We start from the raw sequence: 23,566 nt of genomic DNA on the forward strand, positions 1-23,566 counted from the left end.
CTTCCTTTGCAACCATGTCTGACAAACCCCATATGGCTAAGATGGAGAAACTCGATTAAGTCAAAATTGAAGAAGGGAGAAAAACAAGAGAAAAATCCACTGTCTTCAAAAGAAACAACTGAACAGGAGAAGCAAGCGGGCAAATCGTAATGAGAAGTGTGCCACCAATATGCACTGTACATTCCACAAGCGTTGCCTTCTTGTTTCACTTCTTTTAGCTCTTTAATAATATAATGTGCAAAGAGGTTGGATCAGATTTAAATGACTGAGGCCCCTTCCCTCATCAAAGAATCAGAACTACTGAGAAGGAACACTGAGGCTGCCTCCTCCATCTGCACGTCTGGCTGGGCAGGGAAGGAAAAGAACTTGTATGTTGGTGAAGGAAAAAGCTAGATGGGACAACAGTGAAATCTAGAATAAAAACCAAGTTGGTACAAGATGTCCTGTAAGCTGCAAATGCAATTTAATCAGAGTAACATTTCTGTGTTCAGATGATTTTAATTATTGGAATGCACAATTTTTAATATGCAAATGAAAAGTTTAAAATATGAAAAAAATTCCAATATTATGATTCCACTCATATTAAGTTCAAAACAGGCAAAACCAGACCATTGTTTAAGAATGCATTTATAGGTTGTAAAAGCATAAAAAAAAAGGTAAGGTTATTGCAAAGCCAGAATAGTGGATACCTCCAGGCTGGAGGGATAGGATTATAATTAGAGAGGAAGCCAGGAACTAAGTGGGTGTGCTTGGATGCTGCCAACGTTCTTTTTTTGACTTGGCTTATACTAGTTTTTGTTTTCTTTCATTATTAATTAAACAGTACAAATATATTTTATAAATTCTAATGTAAGTATATATATTTTATAATAAAAAAAAGAAAAGAAAGGAAAGGAAAAAGTTAGGTTAGGCATTAATGTAGAAGATACGATTACAGAATGTTGGTGAGGGCACCAACCTCTTCTTGCTATATCTGAGCATACAGAATTGAACTACAGGAGAGAAAAAGAAAGATAAAATAAGTCAGCAAAAAAAGCATTTGCAAATGAGATTACACTTAATTTTAAGCTCAAAAATAATACATTTGTTGGTTGGAAATTGACAGATGAAAAATCTTCCATATGAATAAAAAGCGTAAGAAAACAGTTTAGAACAAAAAAACTGAATGTGTTAATGGGGACATTAAGACACTCATAAACCCATAAGAAGTAAGAATGCTGTAAACATGGTTTTATGCAATAAATCCTGCAATTTTTAATACATGCAGATGCAAAGTGAACTTCAAAAGAAGTCATTTTCAACAATTAAAAGAAATTGTATCTTACACAGAAGGCAGAACATTTGCAATAAATCATTATTATTTTATGTCCTTAAATTTTACCATTTGACAGAAAAAAAATCAAATAAATAAGCACCTAGTAAGAATATTCAGCCTCAAAAGAAAGTGTTCCAAAATTTCATAACTGTTTAAAACTCAATAGATAAAATTCAATAACTGTCTCTGGCACATGAGGCAAAAGTTCAGAAGCATTTCCCTAGCAACTTCTGATTTCACATAGAGTGCTGCCCTCTGCTGGGAACTTTGGCCACATCTGATCCCATAAATGAGTGCTTTTCTGTGGTATTTTTGCAAAAAAAATTTTGCAAAAATTTCCACTTTTGTTTACATGAATGAAATGTATCTATCTTCCTCTTAAAACAAGTCATTTAAAATTAGTTGTAAACAAAGTGAAGATGTGCTATGACATGTTTTCAAGAAAACTAAAAAAAAATAACTTATTTTTCCATTTAGAAAGAAAACCATAAAATGGTAAGCTATATATTAACAATTGAATTGCATTATTAAAATTTTTTTTTCAACATTTATTTATTTTTGGGACAGAGAGAGACAGAGCATGAACGGGGGTGGGGCAGAGAGAGAGGGAGACACAGAATCTGAAACAGGCTCCAGGCTCTGAGCCATCAGCCCAGAGCCTGACACGGGGCTCGAACTCACGGACCGCGAGATCGTGACCTGGCTGAAGTCGGACGCTTAACCGACTGCGCCACCCAGGCGCCCCAGAATTGCATTATTAACAGTACAAGAAGAACAAAATTTGAAATATTTTTTTGAATGTATTTATTTATTTTGAAAGAGAGAGAGAATGCACCTGAATGGGGGGGGGGGGGTGCGCAGAGAAAATCCCAAGAAAGCTCTGCACTATGAGCATGGAGCCCAACACAGGGCTTGAGACCATGACCTGAGTCAAAACCAAGAGTAGGATGCTTAACTGACTGAGCCACCCAGGTGCACCTAAAATTCGAAATATTTTAAAGTATTTTTCAAGACTAGATATATGAGCAATAAAAATGAACTTAAAAATTACATGTTCCTCAATACTTGGTTTAAATTACTATTCTATAATTAAGCAGCCATCATTAGAAATAGTTTTCTTATTTCAGTTATGCTGTTATCACTCAAAAGTAGTTTTGAACTGCTTGTATAAAATTGCCTTCAAAGTTGCTTAAGAGACATATAAGAAAATCAGTCTATTTTATAATTACATTGTTTTCATGATAAAACATTACTAAATTTCATTGTCAGCATTATTTACAAACTTAATTTTGAATGCCATTTTTATTTTAGAGAAAATATGATTTTTGGAACTAAAGATTTTCTACCATTAAGGATATTCAAAGGACTGTGATGAATGACTTTAAGAAAGTATGAAAGAAGAATTCCCAAAAAATTTTTTGTGAATTAGAATAACTTTTTTCAAAAGTGTGTGTATACACACACATACACACACACACACACACATATATATATACACACACATATACATACATGTGTATAGGTGTGTGTATGTATATATATTCGTGTGTGTGTGTGTGTGTATGTGTGTGTATGAGTAGAGAGAGAGAGAGAGAGAGAAAAAATAATCATTTATATGTAAATGCCAGGTGTCGCCTTCTGCTTAGAATGTAGAAAGTTATAAGAGAATGCCATTCCTGGAGGGGCCAAGATGGCAGAACAGCAGGGAAGTTTTTTTGCGTCTCGTGTCCATGAAATACAGCCAGATCAACATTAAACCATCCTGCACACCTAGAAAACTTATTTGAGGATTAACAACAATCTGCACAACCTGAACCACAGAACTCATCAGGTACATGGTGGGGAGAGGTGAACTAGGGGAGAGAGAAGCTGTGGAGGGCAGGAAGCTATTTTTGCTTGTAGAGAGAGGACAGAGATGGGGGGAGAGTACGGGAAAAGCACCCCCGCCAAAAGCAGCTGGAGAGAAAGTGGAAAAGTGGAAACAGCCACAGGGACTGAACTAAAAAGGGAGAAAGGAAAAAAGAGAGGGTTTAAATTCCATTAAGACTCTATAAGCAGGAGGAGCACAGAGTCTGAAACTCCAGCACTCGATAACTGGTGGTGCGCTGGTGGGAAAGGAGAATCCCCAGGAGCAGAGAGTGAAGTCCAGGGGTCCTCGGGACACACAGGGAGAAGCAACTCACCTACTGGGAGGACATTTGGTAGAGGCTATGAAGACACCTGGTCCCAGCAGACCTCAGAGATCAACCACATTCACTGGTGCTGTAACAAGGACATTAAGGGTGAAGCCTGGTGCCAGATGTGTGTTGTGACTTACCATAATCCTTGAAACAGTGTGGCTACAAAATCATGTGAACTTTTACTGGGGCGGGCTGGCAGCCAGCCATAGTCTCTGGGCATCGGCAGCAGCATGTCCCACGAACATTCCTGGGGGTGGCCGTCACCTGGCCATTGCTTGGTGAGACCCTGCCCCAGAGGATCTGAGCAGGTCAAAGCCACAGTCCCTCAGAAGTGAGGGGTTGGGAAGTGAGGGTTTTATCTCAGGAGGGAAATGGGGTGCCTGGGTGGCTCAGTCAGTTAAGCATCTGACTTCAGCTCAGGTCACCATGACTTCAGCTCATGAACCATCATGAGATCGAGCCCTGTGTTGGGCTCTGTGCTGACAGCTCAGAGCCTGGAGCCTGCTTCAGATTCTGTGTCTCCCTCTCTCTCTGACCCTCCCCTACTCATGCTCTGTCTCTCTCTCTCTCTCTCTCTCTCTCTCTGTCAAAAATAAACATTAAAAATTAAAAAAAAAACTCAGGAGGGAAGTGCCACCTGGCAACCTGATGGCTAGGTTATGGACAGTGTAAAAGTGGGGAGTAGACAGACGGGAGACAAAGGACAGATGCGCAATTGCTGACTGGGGAGAACAGAGTTCCGATACTAGAGACTTGGTACCTGGGTGACGCCATTTTCACCCTTCCCACGCATGCGCATACACACCTACAAGCACCACAACAATCCACCCCAGTAAGCTAAGTAGCACCATCTAGTGGAGAACGGAGCTGTTACACTAAGCTCCACCCAACTGGGCCAACCTTGCTCTTCAGGAACACCACAAGTCTCTCTGCCTGCTTAGTTTACAGACTATAAAGTGCTTCATAATTTGACTTCTAGGGGAAAATGATGTAATTTCAATCATATTTCAGTCTGTTCACTGGTCCATGTATTCAATTTTTTTTCTTTTCTGTTTATATTCTTTTTCCTGAATACAAAAAGTGAAAATTGTATTTTTATTTTCAATTTTTATTAAAAACAATTTCTTTAATTTTTTGCTCCTATATTTTTTGCATTTTTGTAAATTTTTCAACTTCTATTTTACCTCCTTCATTTCATTTCATTTTATTCTATTTCGTTGTATTCATTTTTCCAATTTTCAAGCATTTTCCTTTTTTTTTCTCTTTTCCCTTTTTTCTCTAATCTATCAACCTCCTTTCAACAACCAGACCAAAATACACCTAGGATCTAGCATATTTATTTGATTTTTGCGTGTGTGTGGTTTTTAATTCTTTAATTTTATTTTTTTTACTTTATTAATTCCTTTTCTTCCTTCAAAATGACAAAATGAAGGAATTCACCCCAAAATAAAGAGCAGGAAGAAACAACAGCCAGGAACTTAATCAACACAAATACAAGCAAGATGTCTGAAGAAGAATTTAGAATCACAATAAGAATACTAGCTGAGGTTGAAAATAGATTAGAATCCCTTTCTGTGGAGATAGAAGTAAAAGCTAGTCAGGATGAGATTTAAAAATGCTATAATTGAGCTGTAATCTTGAATTGATGCCACAGCAGCAAGGATAGATGAGGCAGAGCAGTGAATCAGCGATACAGAGAACAAACTTATGGAGAATAACGAAGCAGAAAAAAAAGAGGGAGACTAAGGCAAAAGGGCATGATTTAAGAATTAGAGAAATCAGTGACTCATTAAAAAGGAAGAACATCAGAATCACAGGGGTCCCAGAAGATGAAGAGAGAGAAAAGGAGGTAGGGTAGAAGGGTTATATGAGCAAATCATAGTGAAAAACTTCCCTAACCTGGGGAAAGACACAGACATCAAAATCCAGGAAGCACGGAGAACTCCCATTAGATTCAACAAAAACCGACCATCAACAAGGTCTATCATAGTCAAATTCACAAAATACTCAGGCAAGTATGAAAACAGCAAGGGAAAAAAGTCCTTAACCTACAAAGGAAGACAGACAGGTTTGCAGCAGACCTATCCACAGAAACTTGACAGACCAGAAAAGAGTGGCAGGATATATTCAATGTGCTGAATCAGAAAAATATGCACCCAAGAATTTTATCCAGCAAGGCTGTCATTCAAAATAGAAAGAGAGATAAAAAGTTTCCCAGACAAACCAAAACTAAAGGAGTTTGTGAGCACTAAACCCGCCCTGCAAGAAATTTTAAGGGGCACTCTCTGAAGGGAGAAAAGACAGAAAAAAAAAAAAAGACCAAAAGTGTGGGGGGCCCGGCCCCGGCGCCAGGCTGAGACCAGGTCAAGCAACGTTCCCTGTTGACTCAAGCCAACCCGGTGGTTCCCCCTCCCATTCCCCCACTTTCAAGGGCATACGAAAGCCTTGTCAAGGCTGAGAAAGTTAATTCCTGAAGCCTGTGGTCTGCAGGTGTTGGCAGTAATGCTACCTCCCTTTTTCTACCCCAAGTCAGATAGAAACAAACATGGGAACTGTGTTTTGCTAGCAATCTATCAACAAGGTCTTGTGACCCGTTCAGAAAGTTCACAAGGTATACAGAACTAAATGTTTTGGCTGGCAGTGATCATGTGAAACCTGTTTATTCTTAGAATGACCTGATCCATGAGTCTTATATTATAAAAGATTGTGTACAGCAACAATAAAGCCGTCACTGGGGCCATCAGCCCAGGGGACCCTCCTGTTCCCAAACTTTCTCTTCTCTCTTTTTTCTTGCATTCCCCTACCCTCAGGACCCTGACCTCGGTGTTTGTCATGCCGGTCGCGACACAAAAGCAACAAAGACTGGAAAGGACCAGAGAACACCACCAGAAACTCCAACTCTACAAGCAACATAATGGCAATAAATGCATATCTTTTAGTACTCACTCTAAACGTCAATGGACTCAATGCTCCAATCAAAAGATACAGGGAAACAGAATGAATAAGAAAACAAGATCCATCTATATGCTGTTTATAAGAGACCAACTTGAGACCTAAAGACACCTTCAGATTGAAAGTAAGCAGATGGAGAACCATCTATCGTGCTAATGGCCATCAAAAGAAAGCTGGAGTAGCTATACTTATATCAGACAATCTAGACTTTAAAGACTGTAACAAGAGATGAAGAAGGACATTATATCATAATTAAGGGGTCTATCCACCAAGAAGACCTAACAATTGTAAATATTTATGCTCCAAATATGAAAGCATCCAAATATATAAATCAATTAATCACAAACATAAAGAAACTCATTGATAATAATACCATAATAGTAGGGTACTTCAACACTCCACTTACAGCAATGGACAGATCATCTAAGCACAAAATCAACAAGGAAACAATGGCTGTGAATGACACACTGGACCACATGGACTTAACAGATATATTCAGAAGATTTCATCCTAAGCAATGGAATATGTATTCTTCTCCAGTGCACATGGAACGTTCTCCAGAATCGATCACATACTGGGACACAAATCAGCCCTCAACAAGTACAAAAAGATCGAGATCATACCATGCATATTTTCAGACCACAGCACTATGAAACTCGAAATCAACCACAAGAAAAAATTTGGAAAGATAACAAATACTTGGAGACTAAAGAACATCCTACTAAAGAATGAATGGGCTAACCAAGAAGTTAAAGAGGAAATTAAAAAGTACATGAAAGCCAATGAAAATGATAACACCACAGCCCCAAACCTCTGGGATGCAGCAAAGGCAGTCATAAGAGGAAAGTATATAGCAATCCAGGCCTTCCTAAAGAAGGCAGAAAGATCTCAACTACACAAGCTAACCTTATGCCTTAAGGAGCTGGAAAAAGAACAGCAAATAAAACCCAAAACCAGCAGAAGACAGGAAGCTGGTTATTTGAAGAATTAACAAAATTGATAAACCCCTAGCCAGTTTGATCAAAAAGAAAAAGGAAAGGACCCAAATAAATAAAATCAAGAATGAAAGAGATCAAAACTAACACAGCAGAAATAAAAACAATAATAAGAGAATATTATGAGCTATTATATGCTAATAAAATGGGCAATATGGAAGAAATGGACAAATTTCTAGAAACATATACACTACCAAAACTGAAACAGGAAGAAATAGAAAATTTTGAACAGATTCATAACCAGTAAAGAGACTCTTAAATATGGAGAACAAACAGAAGGTTACTGTAGGGGTTGAGGGAGAGGGCATGGGCTACATGGGTAAGAGGCATTAAGGAATCTACTCCTGAAATCATTGTTGCAGTATATGCTAACTAACTTGGATGTAAATTTAAAAAATAAATTAAAAATAAATAAGTATAAGTAAAATAAAAAACAATTATTATTTTGATTAGGATTATAATAATGCTTGAATTAACTTTAAGATAATTAACATCTTTTTAATATCAAGTTTTTTTATAAAAGAACATGTTCAATTATAAATTTTTCAATTATAATTTATATTTAAATTTTTTTCACGTCTGATTTACACAGTCATGATGTTTATTCCATACTATATTTGCTCATCTAATATCAATTGTAAATGGAATTGTATTTTCCATTATGTCTTCTGCTTGTGGTTTTCATATTTTAAAAATATTGATTTTTGGTTATTAATATATGCTAATATTCTATTAGATTATAAAATATTAGGAGCACATATCACCATTAGGTGATAGTTTCACCTATTATTTCCAGTTGTAACATTTTGCTTTTTTTTTCTTCCCTCTAATTGCATTGGTTAATAGCTCAAGTGCAAGGTTAAAATAGCAATGATGTTAGTGGATATGTTTATCATTTGGTCATAGTATATTTTTTAATGTGATCTGCTAATATTTCATGTGGGACTTTTATATGGACATTAATAACTGAGTTAACATGTAGTCTTTAAAAAGAGAGAGAGAGAGAGAGAGAGAGAATGCCTAACAGTAACAGGCCAGATAACCAATGAAATCATAGTTTATTAAAAATTCATCAGAGAGATAAATATGGGGGGAAATATATAATGAATTAATAAAATCCAGAAACTTATAAACCTCTCTCTGGAGTGAAGAGACCCAACAGTTTTCTTTCATCCTAAGTGAAGGAGTGGAAAAGGAGAAACCTGCAGAGAAATAGGTAAAAAGAAAACTGCTGAACTTTTAAAATAATTTTGATTTTGTAGACCAAGTGTGGTAGTTTAGAATCCTTGATAGTTTAGAATCCTTAGGACAGAGTATGCCCACCTTCAATACTTCCTCATGGGCCTTCACAGAGTGATAATGAGAAATACTGGGGCTAGGTTAGGAATGCTGAAAGAAACCTTCAAGCACTGGGGTTTTATGATGATTGATACAAGGCAGCAGGCACCTAATTTTAGTGGAAGGGCAGGAATGCTGAGAAAGATCTGCTCTTTGTGAAGAGCCTCATGAACTCTGAGGGCAGGAAAGGAGAAGGGAGACAAGTTCTATGAGTTCTCGGGGCCTAACACTGAGTTAGAGACAGTGATAACTTATGACTGGGAGAGGGGCAAGAAAACTGAAAGGGATTCTCCTCTGAGGTGTAATCATAGGGAGTTTCTTGCAGTCTTGAGGCAGCAGAGGAGGAATGAACTGATCTCTTTAGGTACTTGGGATTCCCAGCGAGTACCAAGCAATGACTGATTTTGGATGGAGGCAGAGGCAAGAATGTTGAAGAACATCCCTCTGAGATGCAGACAACCAGGACCTGAGGAAGGCTGAAGGCAAAGCAGGAGAATGGAAACAGATCCTCTAGACACATGTCTGGTAAAAAGAAAATTCTGATCCCTTGAACAAATTATTATTGAAGTCTGTGGTGAAATAAATCCAACTAAAGAAATAGCCAAGCCAAGATTCAATTCAATTACAGATGAGATTGACTCATCTCCCCACAACTTACCTCCTCTTTTTAGTGGACTGACAAAAGGAATGTGCCCTTTTCTGGGTATAGCTATTATTTTCCTCAGCTTCTGTATCAAACCATCAATCACGCACACACAAAAAGTGACTTGTTCTTAAGGGAGAAAACAGTCAATTAAAACCTTATCCAAAGATGGTCCAATACTAGAATTATCAGAGGGATTTTAAAATAACAATAATAAATATATTAAGAAATTTCATGTAAAAGGTGGGTAACATGTGAACAGATGGGGAATTATAGAATAAAAATGAAAACTATAAAAAGGAGCCAGATGATAATCCTAAAAATGAAAAAAAAAAGATGAAGAATTATTTTGATGGGCTTATTAGCATACTGAACACATCACATGAATCAGTGAATTACAAGATAATTGAAATTATCCAAATTAAAAAAGAAAGAGAAAACATTTTTTTAAAAGGGGAATCAGAAACTCCAGTAACTGTGAAACACTATCATATAGGCTATCATTTGCATAGCTGGAGTCCCAGAACAAAAACAACAACAGAGAAAAAGAAATATCATAAGTAATGAGTGAGAATTTTCCAAAATTGATGGAAGACATCAACTTAAGAAGTTCAGAGAAATCCTAGAAGAGTAAATACAAAGAAAACCACAACTGGGCATATCATAATCGTATGGCTGAAACCTAAAGGATAAAGATAAAATCTTGATATCAGAGGAAGGAAAGAAATATTACATACAATGAACAATGATGAGAATGATGCCTACCCTGTTAACAGGAAAAAAAAATGAAAGAGGTGAGCAACGTAATGGTATCTTAAAGTTCTTGGAGAAAAAAAGAAAAACTGTTAATTTAGAATTCTATACCCTGTAAAAATGTCCTTTAAAAATGAAGTCAATGTGGATCCTGAGAAACTTAACAGAAGACCATGGGGAAGGGGAAGGAAAAAAAAAAGTTAGAAAAGTTAGAGAGGGAGAGAGCCAAACCATAAGAGACTCTTAAAAACTGAGAACAAACTGAGGATTGACTGGGGGGGGGAGGGGGAGGGAGGGGGGGGGTGGGTGATGGGCATTGAGGAGTCACCTGTTGGGCACCTGTTGGGATGAGCACTGGGTGTTGTATGGAAACCAATTTGACAATAAATTTCATATTAAAAATAAATAAATAAAATAAAATAAAAATGAAGTGAAAAAATACACTTCTCCAATGAAGACATCCAGATGACCAACCAACACATGAAAAAATGCTCAACATCACTCATCATCAGGGAAACACAAATCAAAACCACAATGAGATACCATCTCACACCAGTTAAAATGGCTAACTTTAACAATTCAGGCAACAACAGATGTTGGCAAGGATGCAGAGAAAGAGGATCTCTTTTGCACTGCTGGTGGGAATGCAAACTGGTGCATCCACTCTGGAAAACAGTATGGAAGTTCCTCAAAAAATTAAAAATAGAACTACCCTACAACCCAGCAATTGCACTACTAGGTATTTATCTAAGGGATACAGGTGTGCTGTTTGGAAGGGGCACATGCACCCCAATGTTTATAGCCGTGCTATCGACAATAGCCAAACTATGAAAAGAGACCACATGGCCATCAATGTGTGAATGGATAGAGATGTGATATACATACACAATGGAGTATTACTTGGCAATCAAAAAGAATGAAATCTTGCCATTTGCAACAACATGGATGGAACTTGAGGGTAATATGCTAAGCAAAATTAGATAAAGACAAATATACCTTCACTCATATGAAGAACTTAAGATACAAAACAGATGAACATAAGGGAAGGGAAGCAAAAATAATATAAAAACAGGGAGGGGCACAAAACATAAGAGACTCTTAAATGTAAAGAACAAAGAAAGGGTTGCTGGAGGGTTGTGGGAGGGGGGATGGGATAAATGGGTAAGGGGCATTAAGAAATTACCTGAAATCATTGTTGCACTATATGCTAACTTGGATGTAAATTTTTAAATTAATTAATTAATTAATTAGAAGTGAAGTCAAAATAAAGACATTTAGAAGCAGGCAAAAACTGAAAGGATTCATCTTATCTACCATAGATTTGAACTGTAAGAAATATTAAATACTAATGGTCTGTGGAGGAGGGGAGTCAGTAATTTTTTTCTCTTTACTTATTGTATAGATTCAATTGCTGTGTCTTCAAGTTCAGTGATCAGTTCTGCAATATCATGACTCCCACCCACTATATTTTTCACTTCAAAAAATGTAGCTTTAATCCCTGAAAGTCCAATTTAGGTCTTTTTAACATCTTCTGGCTGTATCTAACATGTACAATATTTACTCCAGTTTCTTGAACGTAGGAAGTACAGTTATAGTAATTGTTTACTGTCTTGGTTTATGAATTCTTTTGTGACACATCTGGATTGATTGAATAGATTATTTTTCACCTCCTTATGGATAATAGCTTGCTTCTTTGCATGCTGCTAATTTTTGTTGAATCCTAGACATTATGAATTTTATCTTGTTGGATGCAGTATATCTTTGCATTTCTATAAATATTGTTGAGGCTTATTCTGGACTGCTATTAAGCTACTTAGAACCAGTGTGATACATTCAGGTCTTGCTTGTGAGGGTTGTTAGGAGGAACAAAGCAGCATTTAGTTTATGGTTGATTTTGCCACTATTGAGGCAAAACATTTTTGAGAATTCTACCTATCATCCAGAATTATGGGGTTTCCCACAGTGGCTGATGTCTTCTGCAAGTCCTGGGAATTATTCCCTCTAATTCTTTCTGGTGGTTCTTTCTCCAGCCTCAAGTAGCTTCCTCACCCTCATGCACAGATCAGTGCTCAGCTGAAAACACACAGAGGATTCTGCAGATTCCCAGAGATTTTTCTCCCTTTCTCTGCATAACTCTCTCCTCTGTGACACTTTCCCTATGAACTATGGCTTCCTTGACCTCCCCAGATTCCTTGCTTCATCTTCTCAACTCAAGAAGACCACCAGGCTTTCTCTGGGTTCTCTCTTCCTTGTGGCCTGGGAAATCTGCAGCCAATAACCTGGGGAAATTATAGATCTCATTTCATTTATTAGTTAAGGGAATCACTACCATTCATTGCCTAATGTTCAATATCTTAAAAACTGTTCTTTCATATATTTTATTAAGTTATTTGTTGCTTGGACAGGAAAGCAAATCTTGTCTCTCTCAATTTACCCTCCATCTTGGCTAGAAACAGAAATCTTTATATCATGCTTTTAAAAATATTCTAGATCTATGTAGTCTGTATATTATGACTGAAATGCTGTTTTTTCCTGAGACCCAGTAAGTAAAAATCCTTTTCATTCCTGTATGATGTCAAATTTAGAATACAACATGAACTGTGAAAGAAGCAAAACCATCCATAAGTGGGAGCACACACACACAAAAAGAAGGTCATATGAAAGGACATTGACTGTACGATATTCACCCTTATTTGCCTACATCCTTGTCCATTTTCATATTCTTCTCTGACATGACTTACTTTTAGGACCAGATGTTCCTGTATTCCCTGTGATTACCTTCTACTCTGATGAGGGAGAGTAGCATGAGATGTCTAAAAACGCTTTTGTATACCAAACATGTATCAAATTTGCAAACTTTCTTTCATCTAGGTAAGGCAGTCTTGCCTACTTTCTCTAAAATTTCTCTACAAGTGAAGAAACACAAACATATGCAAGACATATAATTGTCTATCAATTTCATACTAAATTAATGTCTATACTTTAGCCTTCAGCAGGAAATGTAATTTAAGAATTTAATTAACTGAAATTAATCTTTGATGTCCCTCTTTTGGACATCCTTCCTTCACTTCAGATGAACAGATTGGACATAATCAATGATTATGAAGTGATTAATATATAAAATAACATTCTGTCTTCCTAGGTACACTGAAAAGAGGCAACATGAGTAGCTTATAAATCCTTCTATTATTTGCAGTATAGAGAATAGGCCACCAGCTGGTGTTCAAATAACTAAATTGTTTTACTGAAAATTCAGAATAGAGGGATTGGCTAGAGGTGAATGTTGAATTATGATTATATGATTCAGTGCTATGTTCAGAGGTTGTTGCTTTGAGAAGAGTGGTTATAAAGCTCCAATGACTAAACATCTTAATTTAAAACTCATATTACATGTTTCATGCCAATGAAATGAAAAGGAAAATTCATGACATCTCTGATAAAATATTTTTCTATTGCTTCCATTTCGCATAATAAAAAATATACTAACAGCATTCATGAAGTATTTACTCTTCAAAAAAAATTTTTAAACAAGTAAAATTATTTATTTAAAGTACACTTCTCTTAAAAAATGTTTTTTTTAACTGAATATTGAACTTTTTATGTTTCTTTTTATTTTATTTTTGAGAGAAAGAGAGAGACAGAGTGTGAGCAGGCGGTGGGGTGGGGGGCAGGGGTGGGCAGAGAGAGAGGGAGACACAGAATCCAAAGCAGGCTGCAGGCTCTGAGCTGTAAGAGATCATGACTCGAGCTGAAGTCAGCCACTTAACCACCTGAGCCACTCAGCACCCCTTAAAATGTTTCTTTAAGCACATTAAAAAGTGCTCTTTATCCCTCCTCTGTAAAATAATTCAATTTTACAAGAAGTAAATCTAAAAGATTATTCCTCTTTACACACTTATTTTTCTCTTAGGAAAAAAGTCCAGTACAGGTATAAAACTGACTTTAATCGTTATCAAGCCTATTTACCCCTGTTGGCAACATGAATGGTGACATGTTGACAAATATGCATTTTGAAAAGTTGAAGAATTTAAAATCAGAAGGTTTCACTTACAGGTGACCAATTATGTACTATTAGCTGACAAAGACAAAGTCTGCTATAGGATAGTTGTCCTGTATTTAAATGTATATAATCATGGCTTTTTCATTTAAGATTATGTGAATTTGTAAAATATAATGAAAAGATCCAATCCCCCAACCTCAATAATCTCTTATTTTTACTTTTAAGTATTTACTTAAAATATAAACTATTTGGTGCCTGATTTTAAAAATAAACAAAATATAAAGGCTAGCCCAGGGGCGCCTGGGTGGCGCAGTCGGTTAAGCGTCCGACTTCAGCCAGGTCACGATCTCGCAGTCAGGGAGTTCGAGCCCCGTGTCGGGCTCTGGGCTGATGGCTCAGAGCCTGGAGCCTGTTTCAGATTCTGTGTCTCCCTCTCTCTCTGCCCCTCCCCCGTTCATGCTGTCTCTCTCTGTCCCAAAAATAAATAAAAAACGTTGAAAAAAAATTTAAAATAAATAAATAAATAAATAAATAAATAAATAAATAAAGGCTAGCCCAGAGACAATGTGGCCCTACTTGAGAACCAGCTGGCAGCTCTGAGCATTATTAAAAGCTCCAACGGTCTTGGTGGCCTTTTAAGAAGAAGTCTCATATACTGAACACTAGGTATTCTTTAATGTAAATAAACATCAATATTTAGTTCTGAAATTTGAGGACACAGTTCACAAAATAAAATCACAGTAGTGTTTTCTTCTGTTACAGTGACACAGTATATCAATTCCTCCATATTAAGCCTACCTTTCCAGATAAGTAGAAATTACATTTGCAAAATCCAGAATGAAATTACCAGAAAATGTAAAACTCTTATTTGAAAAATATTTCATAATATCACATCTAAGTTGCACAGAAGACCCCAGTGATCACTAGGAAATCTACCACAGTCCAGTTTTTCCAACCCAAGGAAGTCCAAACTTTGGGTAACAATAGGACCACTTTCTGCTGCTATTCTGAAACATATTTGATTAAAATGAAGCTTACAAGTAGCAGACATTCCAAGACCAGAGTTTATTTGTGTATCCCATGCATACTGGCAATGCCTAGATTTGTCAAAAACTCCCAGACAAATTATTTTTGGGTAAAGCACCCATTTGGTAACTTGGTGATCCTTAAATTTGTATCCACTGCAAATATAACTATAGCTGACTCTGGAGTTTCTTGAATTTTCTTTAAAATCATTTTTAACTGATTCATTTGTTCCTTGGCATGCTCTTTGGTGCTTTCCACATGAGAAGTCATAAAGCAAAGTTCATTTCCCAACACAGTTGCATACACACTCAAAACGTTTTTCATCATTTTTGTATTTGGAAAAGGGATATCTTGGATTTTAAATTTCACTCTCGATTTCTTCAACATTATAGCTGTGAAATATCCTTCTTCGTGACCCATAATAATCACATCACTACTTGCTCTCTTCTTTAGGTAGCTACAATATGGGGGAATAACCTCCTGTACAAATATCAAATATTATAAATATTTGAAAATCAAATATTTCAAACATTTGTAAAAATCAAATGCATAATACCTTCAGATGTGCTGGTTTTAGAACTAATGGAATCAGTTGTTTCTTTATTCATTAGGTCAACACAGGACTTTGACTTGGCTGGGGTCTGAGTGTGGCTTTCCAAAGCACCCTCCTCCACAGGAGCTCAAAGTACAAATTCAGCGCTCTCTCCATCTCCCAGTCATTCTCCACCAGATAGCACTGAGCCACGGTGGTGTCACAGCTCATGACCGAGGCAAACTCCACACAGAGAGGTTCACACGTATAAGTCCACACAAAGAGGTCCACACATAGAAGCCACTTCTTTGCCTCGGCCTCACCTTCTGCCTCATCTGCCTTCAGAGTGGCCTCCAAACCATTGGGCCCCTCCATTTACTTGCTGTGGGCAGACCCCTCTTCAAAATATTTTTACATTAACCATTTTTGAAGAAGAATGGCACATTTTAAATATCCCCTTAAATAGTTTTTTTTTTTTTAAGTCAGACAGTATAATATCGTCTCTGTCAACTGTTTGGGTCTTTTAAAGCAAAATCAAGTTCCAAAATGAGATTATTTAGATAAATTCAGGCAATCCTTTCCTCTGTAGCATTTGAAGACAAAAAAAAAAAAAAAAAAAAAACCTTGTAGAAACTGAATAATCTTTGACTTCTGTATTAAAGAAATTGATTGAATGTTGTACCTCTGAAATTCTTCACATCACTCACTTTTTAACCATATTCTCTCTTTGACCTCTGCATTTGGGAGGACAGTCTGGCTTGCTGGTAGTGTCAGATTAGGATTTCAGAGCCTTTGATCTGGAATGCTAGTTTTCTAGTTCAGAGTTTTCAACTCCCATTCAGCTTTGACACATGAAGGATGATGTTCCCATGCATAACACAAGGCATTTTCTTCTCTTCATCTTTCTCTTAATACTGGAGGGCAAGTGCAATAAAGTGACTTTATTATGGAATTAAACTTGAATCTTATGAAATTTATTTTAAAGTAAATCATCACCACAGTAGCAAATAACTTGATGTATAGTAGTCTCCAAGTAGTCTACTAGGCAGACTCTCCCAGAGGTACCAGAATAGAAGGGCTCACAGACCAAATTAAGATAACTGAATCATACAGTTAGATGAATCAACTGAAAACACACAGCAAGAAGCAAGAGGAGAGGGGGAAAACTGGCAGAGTAAGAGGACCCTAAGCTCACCTCATCCCACAAATACAACTAGATAACACTCACCTCAGTGTGATAACCCAGAAAACACCCTGAAGACTGGCAGAACAAACTCCACAACTAAAGGCAGAGAGGAAGCCACATCAAAGACGGTAAGAAGGGCAGATACATGGTGGGGAGAGAAACTGTGGTCACCCACACAGTGGGAGGAGGCAGTTGTGGATGTACAGACGAGCAAGAAACAGACTATCAAACCAAGGAGCTCACATGACGAAGAGGAATCCCTATAACATTTGGTTTTACAAAACTACATGCCATGTATGCCAGATTTCTAGAGTTCTAACAACCAGTGAGACTTAAGGCCTGAAATTTTAAATATCAGAGGGTGCAGCTCTGGAGAGTCCAGGGGTGATAGAAAGCTGAGGTCCTGCCCTTAGCATAACAAACAGCCTGTAGAATTACAGCACAGAAGCAACAGGTTGAAAAACACTGGGGGCAAACAAGAGGGGAAGTTATTTACATATCTCAGAGAATGTTCCAGAGGGGCAGAGTTCATGGAGGGACTTCTCCAGGAACAAAGAAGCTGTCAGGTGACATCTCCCTCTCCATCCCCTTGCATAAACACATGACGACCTGCAGGAATCAGCACAATGCCCACATTCACTACCTAAATGGCTTATGCCAAGCCCTGCCCCCCACGCAGCACTTTGGCAGATCCCAGTAACCCTTGCCTCCCTCAGTCCAGTCTCTGTGGGTATCCTCCCCCAGAAGACCAGTGCAAACCTTGCCAACACCTCCTCTCCTCACCCTATTTTCTAGACCCTCGGTCCCAGTGGCAGGGGTGGTAGTAGTGGGCCCTGTGGAAGCCCAAGGTGCACCTTGTTAAAATTGTGCACCCCACCCCGGCTGGGGACTATAGCAGGCAAAGAGAGCCTCTGAAGACAACTGGACTGAAATAAAAAGTGGCCAGGACACAACAGCTGAGTGCACACAACATGCATAGATTTAGCTAAAGTGCCAGTTTATACTGAACAGGGGTCATTGCACTGCAGGGCACTACAAAACCTCTTCTTCATAAGACCTTTACATTTAAGACCAGGAAATGTAGCTGAACTCCCTAACACAGAGAAACAGACACAGAGAATTAGACAAAATGAGAAAACATAGGAATATCCCAAATGAAAGAACAAGACAAAACCACAGCAAGAGACCTAAGCAAAATGGATATAAGTAATATGCCTGATGGAGAACTTAAGGTAATGATTATGAAGATATTCACTGAACTTAAGAAAAAAAGTGGAGATATCAGTGAGAACTTTAACAAAGAAAAAACATAAAAAAGAACCAGTCAGAAATGTAGAACATAATGAATGAAATTAAAAATACACCAGATGATTTGGGTAGTAGATATTTTAATAATATTTGTTCTTCCAATCCATGAACATGGAATGTCTTTCCAATCTTTCCAATTCTTTGTGTGACCTTCAATATGTTTCATCAGTGTTTCAGCAGTTTTCAGACTAAGTCTTTCACCTCTTTGGTTAGGTTTATTCTAAGCATCTTATTGTTTTTGGTGCAATTGTAAATGGGACAAATTTAAAGCAATTTCTATCAAACTACCAACAGCATTTTTCACAGAGCTAGAACAAATAATCCCACAATTTTCATGGAACCACAAAAGACCCACATAGCCAAAGCAATCTTGAAAATGAAAAGCAAAGCTGGAGGCATCATAATTCCAGAATTCAAGTTATAATACAAAGCTGTAGTGATCAAAACAGTATGGTACTAGCACAGAAAATAGGCACATAGATCAATGTAACAGAATAGAAAACCCAGAAATGAACCCACAACTATATGGTCAATTAATCTTTGACAAAGTAGGAAAGAATATCCAATGAAAAAAGACAGTCTCTTCAACAAATGGTGCTGGGAAAACTGGACAACAACAAGCAAAGGAATGAAACCAGATCACTTTCTTACACCAAACACAAAAATAAAATCAAAATGAATTAAAGACATAAATGTGGGACCTGAAACCAAAAAAATCCTAGAAAAGAACACAGGTAGTAATGTCCTTGACATCAGCCACAAACACTTTTCTAGATATGTCTCCTGAGACAAGGGAAACAAAAGTAAAAACAGGCTATCAGGATATCATCAAAATAAAAACCTTCTGCACTTCAAAGGAAACAATCAACAAACTAAAAGACAAGCTACAGAGTGGGAGAAGATAGCTTCAAATGACATACCTGCTAAAAGGTTAATATCCAAAATATATAAAGAACTTATACAACTCAACACCAAAAAAAAAAAAGAAGAACCCAATAATACAATTAAAAAATGGGCAGAGAACATGAATAGACATTTATTCAAAGAAGACATACAGATGTCCAACAGACACATGAACAGATGCTCAACAGTATCAGGGAAATACAAATCAAAACTACAATGAGATATCACCTAACACCTCTCAGAATGGCTAAAATAAAAACACAATAAGCAACAAATGTTGGTACTGATGTGAAGAAAGGGGAACTCTCGTGCACTGTTGGTGGAAATGCAAACTGGTGCAGCCATTCTGGAAAACAATATGGAGTTTCCCCAAAAATTTAAAAATAGAACTACCCTACAACCCAGCAATTGCACTACTAGTTATTTACCCAAAGGACACAAAAGTACTAATTCAAAAGGATACGTGCACCCCAATGTTTATAGCACATTATCTGCAATAGTCAAATTATCAAAATAGCCCAAGGGACTACTGACTGATGAATGGATAATGAAGATGTAGAATGTACAAACAATGGAATATCATTAAGCCATAAAAAGAATGAAATCTTGCCATTTGCAATGACATGAATGGAGCTAGAGAGTATTATGCTAAGCAAAATAAGCCAAAGAAAGATACATACCATATGATTTCACTCATATGTGGAATTTAAGAAACAAAACAAAGGAGCAAATGGGAAAAAAAGATATGGAGAGGCAAACCAAGAAACAAACTCTTAACTACAGGGAACAAACTGATGGTTGCCAGAGGAAAGGTAGGTAAGAGGATGGGTTACATATATAGATGGGGATTAAGGAGAGCATTTGTGATGAGCATTGGGTATTGTATGGAAGTGCTGAATCACTATATTGTATACCTGAAATTAACATTACACTGTATGTTAACTGGAATTTAAATAAAAACTTAAAAAACACACTAGATGTTATGAATAAATAGCAGGCTAGATGAAGCAGAGGAATAAATTAGTAACTTGGAGGGCAGAGTAATGGAAAGTAAGCTAAGCAAGTGAGAGAAAAACAAATTATGCAAAATGAGAATACGTTTAGGAAACTCAGCAACACCATCAAGAGTAATAATATTCTATAGGGATCCCAGAAGAAGAAAAAAAGAGAAAAGGGGGCAGAATATTAATCTGAAGACATAATTGCTGAAATCTTCCAAAATTTGGAAAAGGAAACAAATATCCAGATCCAGGAAGCATAGAAAGCCTCAAACAAAATCAACCCAAGGAGCCCTACACCAAGACACATAGTAATATAAATGGAAAAAGTAGTGATAAAGAGACAATTTCAAAAGCATCAAGAGAAAAGGAGACAGTTATATACAAGAAAAAATCCTAAGGCTCTTGGCTGACTTTTCAACAGAGACTTTGAAGGTAAGAAGGGAGTGGCAGGATATTTTCAAACTGCTGAAAGGAAAAAATACGCAGCCAAGAATACTCTGCCCAGCAAGGCTATCATTCAGAATAGAAGAAGATATAAAGAGTTTCTCACACAAACAACAGCTAAAGAAGTTCAGACCACTAAACCAGCCATATAAGAAATGTTAAAGGAGATTCTTTGAGTGGAAAGGAAAGACCATTAGTAAGAGTAAGAAAAGTAGGAAACGCAAAAGCATTAAAAAAAGTGTATCTTTACAAATCATTCAAGAGACTCACAAAATGAAAGGATGTAAGTATGACACCATATACCAAAAACGTTGGGGATGGGCAGTAAAGAATGGGTTCAAACTTAAGTGACCATCAACTTAATACAGACTGCTATATGCAGAAGATGTCATATACAAACCTAATGGTAACACAAATCAAAAACCAGTAACTGAAACTCTAAACAAAAGGAATCTAAGTATATCAGTAAAAAAAGCCAGCAAACCATGAGTAAGTTAGCAAGAAAAAAGGTAATTAGAGAAGAACTACAAAAACAACCACAAAACAAGTAAAAAAAAATGGCAATAAATACATATTTACCAATAATTACTCTGAAGGTAAGTGAACTAGACACTCCAATCAAAAGACACAAGGTGACAGAATGGATTTAAAAAAAAAGACCCATCTATATGCTGCCTATAAGAGACTCATTTCAGACCTAAAGACACATGCAGATTGAAAATGAGAGAATGAAGAAACATTCATCACACCAATGTATGTCAAAAGAAAGCTGGGGTAGCAATAATTATATGGGACAAAACAGACTTTAAAACAAAGGCTGTAATAAGAGACAAAGAAGGACACTATATAATAATAGAGGGGACAACCTAACAAATATGTAACAATTGTAAATATTTATGTACCAAACATGGGAGTGCCTGAATACAAGAAACAGTTAATAACAAACATAAAAGAATGAATCGATAATAATACAATAATAGTAGGGGACTTTAACACCCCACTTACATCAATGAACAGATCATCCAAACAGAAATTCAATAAGGAAACAGAGGATTTGAATGACATACTAGATTGGATGGATTTAAGAGATATATTCAAAACATTCCATCCTAAAACAGCACAATACACACTCCTTTCAAGTGTACATCAAACATTGGACAGAACAGATCACATATGAGACTACAAAACAAGTCTCAACAAAAACAAAAAAAAACAAAATCATACTATGCCTCTTTTCTGAACACAATGCTTTAAAAATAGAAACAACCAAAAGAAAAAAAATCTAGATAGATCACAAATACATGGAAGTTAAATAACATGCTATTAAACAATGAATCAGTCAGCCAATAAATCAAAGAATAAATGAAAAATTACATGGAAGCATATGAAAACACAGTGGTCCAAAATCTTTGGGATGCAGCAAAAGTAGTTCTAAAAGCAATACAGACCTATCTCAAGAAGCAAGAAAAATCTCAAATAAACCTAATTTTACACCAAAAGGAGCTAGAAAATGAAGAACAAACAAAACCCAAAACAAGCAGAAAGAAGGAAATACTAAAGATTAGAGGAGAAATAAGTGATATGGAAATTTTAAAAAACAATAGATCAACGAAACTTTGAAAAGATCTTTGAAAAGATCAACCAAATAGATAAACCTTTAGCCAGACTCATTTTATTTATTTTTAATTCTTTTAACGTTTATTTATTATTGAGAGACAGAGAGACACAGAATGTAAGCAGGGGAGGGATAGAGAGAGGTAGAATCTGAAGCAGGCTCCAGGCTCCGAGCTGTCAGCACAGAGCCCAACACAGGGCTCGAACTCACAAACTGCAAGAATATGAACTGAGCCAAAGTCGGTCACCCAACCAACTTAACCACCCAGGCACCCCAGCCAGACCCATTTTAAAAAAGAGAGAGAGAAAAAGAGAGAGGGGACTCAAACAAAATTAAAAATGAAAGAGAAGAAATAAGAACCAAAACCACAGAAATAAAAAGAATTTTAAGAGAATGTTATCAAAAATTATATGCTAACAAATTGAACAACCTAGAAGAAATGGATAAATTCCTGGAAACATATAACCTCCCAAATCTGAATCAGGAATATTATAGGAAGAAATAGAAAATTTGAACAGACCAATTATCTGCAATGAAAATAAATCAATAATCAAAAAACTGCCAACAAACAAAATTGCAGGACCAAATGGCTTTACAGGTGAATTCTACCAAACATTGAAAGAAGAGTTGATACCTATTCTTCTCAAGCTATCCCAAAAAAGAGAAGAGAAAGGAAAGCTTCCAAATTCATTCTATGAGGCCAGTATTACCCTGACACCAAAACCAGATAAAGATACCACAAAAAAAAGAGAACTACAGGACAATATCTCTGATGAACATAGATGCAAAAATCCTCAACAAGATACTCACAAACTGAATCCAACAATACATTAAAAAAAATCATTCACCATGATCAAGTGGAATTTAATCTTTGGATGCAAGGGTGGTTCGACTTGCAAATCAATCAACATGATACATCACATCAATAGAAGAAATGATAGAAACTACATGATCATTTCCATAGATACAAAAAAATGATTTGACAAAGTACAACATCCATTCATGATAAAAACTCTCAAGAAAAAGTAGGTTTAGAGGGAACATACCTCACCATAATAAAGGCCTTATATGAAAAACCTGCAGCTAACATCATGCTCAGTGGTGAAAAACTGAGAGCTTTTCCCTCAAGATCAGCAACAAGGATATCTATTCTCATCACTTTTATTCAACATAGTACTAGAACTCCTAGCCACAGCAATTAGACAAGAAAATGAAATAAAAGCCATCAAAATTGGTAAGGAAGAAGTAAAACTTTCACTATTTGCAGATGACATGATACTATATATAGAAAACCCTAAAGATTCTACCAAAAAAATGACTAGAACAATAAATGAATTCACTGAGTTTGCAGGATACAAAATCAATGTACATAAAT

General features: G+C 36.6%; 2 pseudogenes; one reads left to right on the plus strand and one right to left on the minus strand.

Moving 5' to 3' along the window:
• LOC122494182 lies at positions 1 to 246 on the plus strand (annotated as a pseudogene).
• A 14,583-nt stretch (positions 247 to 14,829) lies between these two features.
• Positions 14,830 to 16,906, minus strand: LOC122494186 (annotated as a pseudogene).
• Positions 16,907 to 23,566: the final 6,660 nt, after the last annotated feature.

The sequence above is a fragment of the Prionailurus bengalensis genome, chromosome A1 (assembly GCF_016509475.1).
Source record: "Prionailurus bengalensis isolate Pbe53 chromosome A1, Fcat_Pben_1.1_paternal_pri, whole genome shotgun sequence".
NCBI lineage: Eukaryota > Metazoa > Chordata > Mammalia > Carnivora > Felidae > Prionailurus > Prionailurus bengalensis.